The following is a 6548-nucleotide window of genomic DNA, read 5'->3' as shown; positions in this document are numbered from 1 at the left end:
TGCCACACATAGACTCCATGATAGACGCGACAACGGGTCATGAACTATTAACATTCATGGATGCATCAGCGGGATTCCAACAGATCTGGAAGGAACCATCCGACCAAGAGGATATGACATTCATAACTCCAACATGTACCTAATGTTACACCGTCTTGCCATTTGGTCTTAAAAACGTAGGTGAAACATACGAAAGGCTAGTCAACAAGATGTTCAAAGAGAAACTGGGGGACACCATGGAAGTCTACATCGATGACATGGTGGTCAAGCTGAAGATCATCTCAAGGATCTTGAAGAAGCCTTCGACATACTAGATGAATATAACATGAAGCTAAATCCATACAAGTGTTACTTTGGAATGAGATCAGGCAAGTTCGTTGAATACATGATGATTAAAAGAGGAATTGAAGCAAGTCGGGAGCAAATCAAGGCCTTCCTCGATCTAAGATCACCATCCTCGACAAAAAATATTCAAAGACTAACAGGAAGAGTGACAGCCCTAAACATGGTCCTATCAAGATCCTCAGAAAGATGCAAGCCTTTCTACGACATCTTGAAGAAGAACAAAAGGTTCGAGTGGACCAAGGAACACGTAGATGCTTTCCAGGAACTTAAAAAATATTTAAGTTCAGCACCCATATTGGTAAAACCATTAGATGGCGAACCATTTCTTCTCTACCTTTTAGTATCCTCAAACGCAGTGAGTGCAATCTTAGCTAAGGATCTTAACGGGGACCAGCATTCCATATACTATGTAAATACAATTCTATTGGATCTTGAGACCAGGTACTCCAACCTTGAAAAACTTATACCTGCATTAGTAACTACGTCTTCCAAATTAAGACAATATTTTGAAATGCATCCTATAAATGTATGAACTAATTATCCCATTAAAGATGTTATGAGAAAACTAGAAATGTCAGGAAGAATGGTAAAGTGGTCCATGAAACTAAGCACATATGACATAAAGTATGAGCCAAGATCTGCTATAAAGACTCAAGCATTGGCAGACATCATGGTTGAATTTAGTGATGATCTACAAGCTGAAGTAGAAATAGAAGCCAAACAACTTCTAGAAGAAGAAAACATGGGAAGATGGAAACTATTTACAGATGGAGCATCAAACCAAAGAGGAACTGGCCTTGGGATCAAACTAAAATCGCCACAGGGGGACATCCTACACGAAGAAACAGTTGTGAGCTCATTGCAACCAATAATGACGCAGAATACAAGGCACTAATCATTGGATTGTAGTTAGCCAAGAATCTTAAAATCAAGGATCTTCAGGTATTCGTCGATTATTTATTATTGATTACCCATTTTAATTGATCCTATTCACTAAAAGGAGAAAGACTAGCACTATATCTCAAGATCCGCAAAAGTTTAGCCTCAGAAGTCGAAGCATTCAGCCTAAACCAGGTTCCTAGAGCAGACAATGCCAAAGCAAATGCTTTAGCCAATCTAGGATCTTCTCTTAGGATCCCAGTAGAAACCAGGATCTTGATAATCCACATATTGATCCCAGTGATCGAGGATCTTGCCAAAAAACTGAAGGATCCTGACGATCAAGAGGAAACTACCAATGTCACTACAATCGAAGACTCCGATCCTCAACTTCCTTATCAGGATCCTTCCCTAACCTCAAGATCCTAGATCCAACCTATTATGGAATACCACTAGAACGACACAATCCCAAAAGAGGAAAAAAGCGACAGAGCATTTAGAACAAGGGTCTCAAGGTTTGTAATAATCCAAGGTAAATTATATAAAAAATCTATGGAAGGTCCATTCCTTAGATGCTTACAAGAACATGAAGCTGTAGAAGTTCTAAAGGATATAAACGAAGGAAACTGCAACAATCACACTGCGGGTAGATCCTTATGCTCTAAAGTGTTGAGAACAGGATACTATTGGCCAACCATGAAGAAAGATTCCTTCCTACATGATAAAAAATGTGATGCTTTTCAAAGGCATAACAACATCCTACATCAACCAGCGGAACCTCTACATCCTGTCATCTCCCCTTGGCCATTCATGAAGTGGGGGATGGATATAGTGAGAAAATTGTTGGTAGCTCCTGGAGGAAAAGTCTTCATGCTAGTTGTTGGGTCCAGGATCCTCAAAGCCTCTAGGATCCTCAACCCTCATCGAATATTCAGGATCCTCAACTATCTCAGGATCCCGACTATTACCGTTATCATCATTTACTAATATTTATAACGGTTATATTTTGTTCTTAATTGACACATGTGTAGAAATAGTCAAGAGAAGACCAAGTCAAATAACATTCATGAAGCTGGTCATGGAGGATCCAAAAAATATCAGACATCTTGTTAGGTACTTTAGACTATAAATTGACACTTGTATCTCGAACACAACACACTGTTTTTTACTCTGAGCTTACTCTACGAAATTATCTACTTGTTCTTACTAAAATATTCTTTGTAACCACCATTTTACATCAATAAAATCATCAAGCCATGTGATCATTATCACCTCCCAAGGTTTTTTGTTGGAGATCCTAGCAAGGATCAAGGGCTTTCCTTCTAAACCAAATTTGGTACTCTCTTTTATTATTTGCTATTGCACAATTTGAACATCATAACATATCTTTCAATTTAGTTGATTAGTATTTGTGTAATTTTTGACCAAAACAATTTGGAGCCCACCCTGGGGTTGTGGTGTTCAAAATCCTCGAAAGGACATGTCTACACAACCAATCCTTTCTTCATCCTCCGCTCCTTACATTCCAACCAAAAACCTACCACCTCCTCCGAGTGGGCCCCCTGGCCAGTGGAAAACGCCTGACATTTCCAGGAAAAACACCCCTTCAGTCACTAACCAAGGAAATTTGGGATCTTCAGGACTCCAGTATCCGACTGCCTCAATCACTATAGTATAACTCTTCATTATGATGACGAAAATAACACAACAAGTAACCCAACAACAGGAGGAGAATAGAGCACTGCTCATAGAAGTTGAGAGGATGAAGGCATAATTTCAAAAATCCTAAGAAACAACGCCCACAGTTGTACAACCAAGGATCCTGAACTTCGATAATGCAAGATCCTCAGGAAATCACCAGAAGGACACAGTTCTTACCATTGTGGCGACACCCTGGGAGGAAACTATGGACAACCGAGCATCTATGATCAATGATCTCAATGATCCTTTCAATACTCCTACAAACCTTGATTCTAGTAACTTCTTAAATAATAATACTATTAATACTAACTCTACTAATGTTGATGTAGGTGTTGGGTTTTGAGCATTCTAACACTCTTATGGTGTACATGCAACCCTATAAACCTTGGATCTATGTTTTCTCTATTATACATGCAAATAAGAACGTTCCAAGGCTTTAATCCTAACTAGCATATTATGAAGCTCCTATACTACAAAGTACTAGTTGGATGACATACCTTTTGATGTATATTGATTTCTTCAAGCTTTAAGATCTTAGCCCCAATTGTGTGGAAGCCTCAAGTGGAATCTCAAAACACCAAAACACCTTGGAAGACTTTGAGAATATGGATACTTTGGTTCCCACTAGTGAAATCGGCTAGCCCTTCTTAGTGTACCCACACTAGTGCCAATTTCACAAACCAAGGACATCTTTGTATAGTATGGAGACTAGGGTTAAACCCATGACCTTTCATTTCATATGATCCATGGGTTAAACACTCCATGGACTATCCATGAAAGCTTAGCCCACCCTAAATGAACTTGGCCCATTCCATATATATAAGAGTCCATATTTAATTAGTTCGTTCTTATCACTTAATTAATTCTAAATTAAGTCTTGATCAATACTAATTAAATAATATGATTCTATATTAATATATTACAACTTATAATATATTAATATAAATCATAAATATACTATTCTCAAAAGACTATCCATATAAATTGTGTCGGTGAAGTGCAACCCAAATGGACCATGCCGGGTCGGGTCAAGTACATACCAAATATAGTTATGGACTTAGACATTAATCCAACAGTAGGAATAAATCCAAACATGGCTAGGGAACTTCAGCAGTTGAGACAAATGATCTCAAGCGTACTCGGGGTAGTCTAACCTATACCCGAAGCATCTCTAACAAGTCACAGGATCTCGAGATCTACTCCTGTGATAGCCGATACCAAAGTTCCTAAGTGCTTCCAAACTCCTAGCGTGAAACTTTACGATGGAACTACGGGTCCTGAAGAGGACGTAGCACAATACCGAGAAAGGATGGAGATCATTCCCATCCCAGGGAACTTGAAGGAAGCTTGCCTATGCAAAGGCTTTGGTTCAACCCTTACAGGATCAACTCTCAAATGGCTGCTGAATGTTCCCCCATACTTGTGACAACCCAAGATTGTTCCGTTACATTTCCCCGTTACCATTAACGGAATATTCCATTTTTGTAAAAAGTTCCGTTAATTAGAGGTCGTCAATTAAATAAATATTTCATTGTTTATATTTTATGCCGTTAAGTCGTGATAAGAGAAAAAAAACTCGTATTACACATTTCCATTTAGTTGGAAAAATTAGTTTTTATTATTACGACCACTAAATCGGGTGCGACCAAAAGCCCCGCTAAACGACAGTATCGGGTAGAATTCCACCGTGTCCAAAACTTAGACACTATATAAAATGTTCAAAGCTTTCATTTGAAGCTTTTGGCTTCATTTCATTACTCTCTCTCTCTCTCTAACCTCTCTCCTCATCCAAGATTAAGGTCCAAAAACATAGATTTAAGGCTCCAAATCAAAGAGGTAACATTCCTAACTTGTTATCTAACCTCTTTAGCCTTCAAATTAATGTTTAAAATGAGATTTAGGACCTGGAACAAGTGTTTACGGCCAAGGCACATGCTTGGGCCGTAAACACATAAATATGGGGTTTTAGAGCCATTTAACCCTTTCAAATCATTCTTGGGACTTAGATACGACCTTGAGGCTTACAAATCGGGACTTGAAACATTTAAATCATGAATTTTGAGGAATAAAAAGGAGTTTATGGCCAAGGCTTATTCTTGGGCCGTAAACCCCTCAAACATGGGGAGTAAACACCTTTTAACATGTCAAAATGCCTTGAAACTCAACCAATAGCCTTGTGGTAAATCCTAGAACCATCTAAAAATAGTTTGGAGGCCTTAAACATATCAAAATGTATTATACAAGAGTTTACGGCCATGACACATACCCTTAGGCCATAAACTCATAAAAGTATGTTAAATGATGCCCTTAAATCATCCCAAGGCTTGGAAAAATTACTAGAATCACATGTGATTGCTTTAAGTGCCTCAAATCAATTATCCTTAGCCATAGGAGAGTTTACGGCCATAAACTCCAAGTTTACAGCCGTGACCTCCCTTTTAAATGGTATAAATTCATTTAGTCCATTCCAAGGCATTTTAGAAATTCATACCAACAATCCCCAAGTCCAAACAAGCCATTAAACACTCAAAATCGCACCAACATGAGTTCACGGTCGTGAAATCATGTATGTATGTGTTATGTGGCTGTAAAATCCCTTAAATGTTTACTCTTGGGGAGTAAACTCAAATCCCAAGTCCCTAGTGCCATTACACGTCCGTAGATGTCACCCGGGTCACTCCAAACGCCGGTTTTGAGGTGTTTAACCTTGTTGGAGTGTAATGTTCCATATAATTAGTGAATGTATATCTAATTAATTATATATGGACATTATTACATTTTACATAGGGACATCGCGAGTAATCAAGCCCCGAACACCCAACCGGCACCCTCGTCGGACCTACTCACACCCGGTGAGTTCATACCCCTGAATGAACCTTTTAAATGTTTTTACATGTTTTATAGGGGGGAATACAAGTTAAACATGCCAGTTATCATATCAATCACATGTGATTTATAACCCGCATGCATAAGATTTTACCACACTGTACACTGTTTAACTGAGTAGGACACTACAATGGGTTTTCAAAAGGGATTTCAATTATTTCAAAACTTTACTTATACTATTTTACTTAAATTCATTTTAAACTGGTTTATGAAAGATTCCAAAGATTTCTAAAGGTTTTCACACTTATTTTACCAAAGAATACCAAATGTGATTTTCCCTGAATATAAAGGTTTTTCCAAGGCTTTCATCGAAGTTCCCATTTTACGACGTATACTTTTACTTGTTAGTTACTGTCGCTTCGCTTTCACTTATTTTATACTCCTACTTGGTAACACATTCACTTCTTGAAGCGCTTATACCTGTTATTGCCTCTATTTCACTTATACTGGTAGTCGTTTATACCTGATAGACGCTCTTACTTCACTTATTGTCGTCTTTACTTCGTGATACGCTTATACTTGTTCGACACTCCTACTTCACTTGAGACCGCTCCTACTTCACTTGTTAGACACTCCTACTTCACTTGCGACCGCTCCTACTTCACTTGTTAGACACTCCTACTTCACAAGAATCACTTCTACTTGATACACACTCAGTCGTAGTTAGATGTATGTCTGTGCTTATATAGGTACATATAAGTAATGATTGAAAGACTTAGGAAGGCTCGTCCGCCCTA

Source organism: Lactuca sativa, chromosome 6 (assembly GCF_002870075.4).
Source record: "Lactuca sativa cultivar Salinas chromosome 6, Lsat_Salinas_v11, whole genome shotgun sequence".
NCBI classification, from domain to species: Eukaryota; Viridiplantae; Streptophyta; class Magnoliopsida; order Asterales; family Asteraceae; genus Lactuca; species Lactuca sativa.
The sequence above is the reverse complement of the archived record's forward strand: the minus strand, read 5'-3'. Positions refer to the sequence as shown.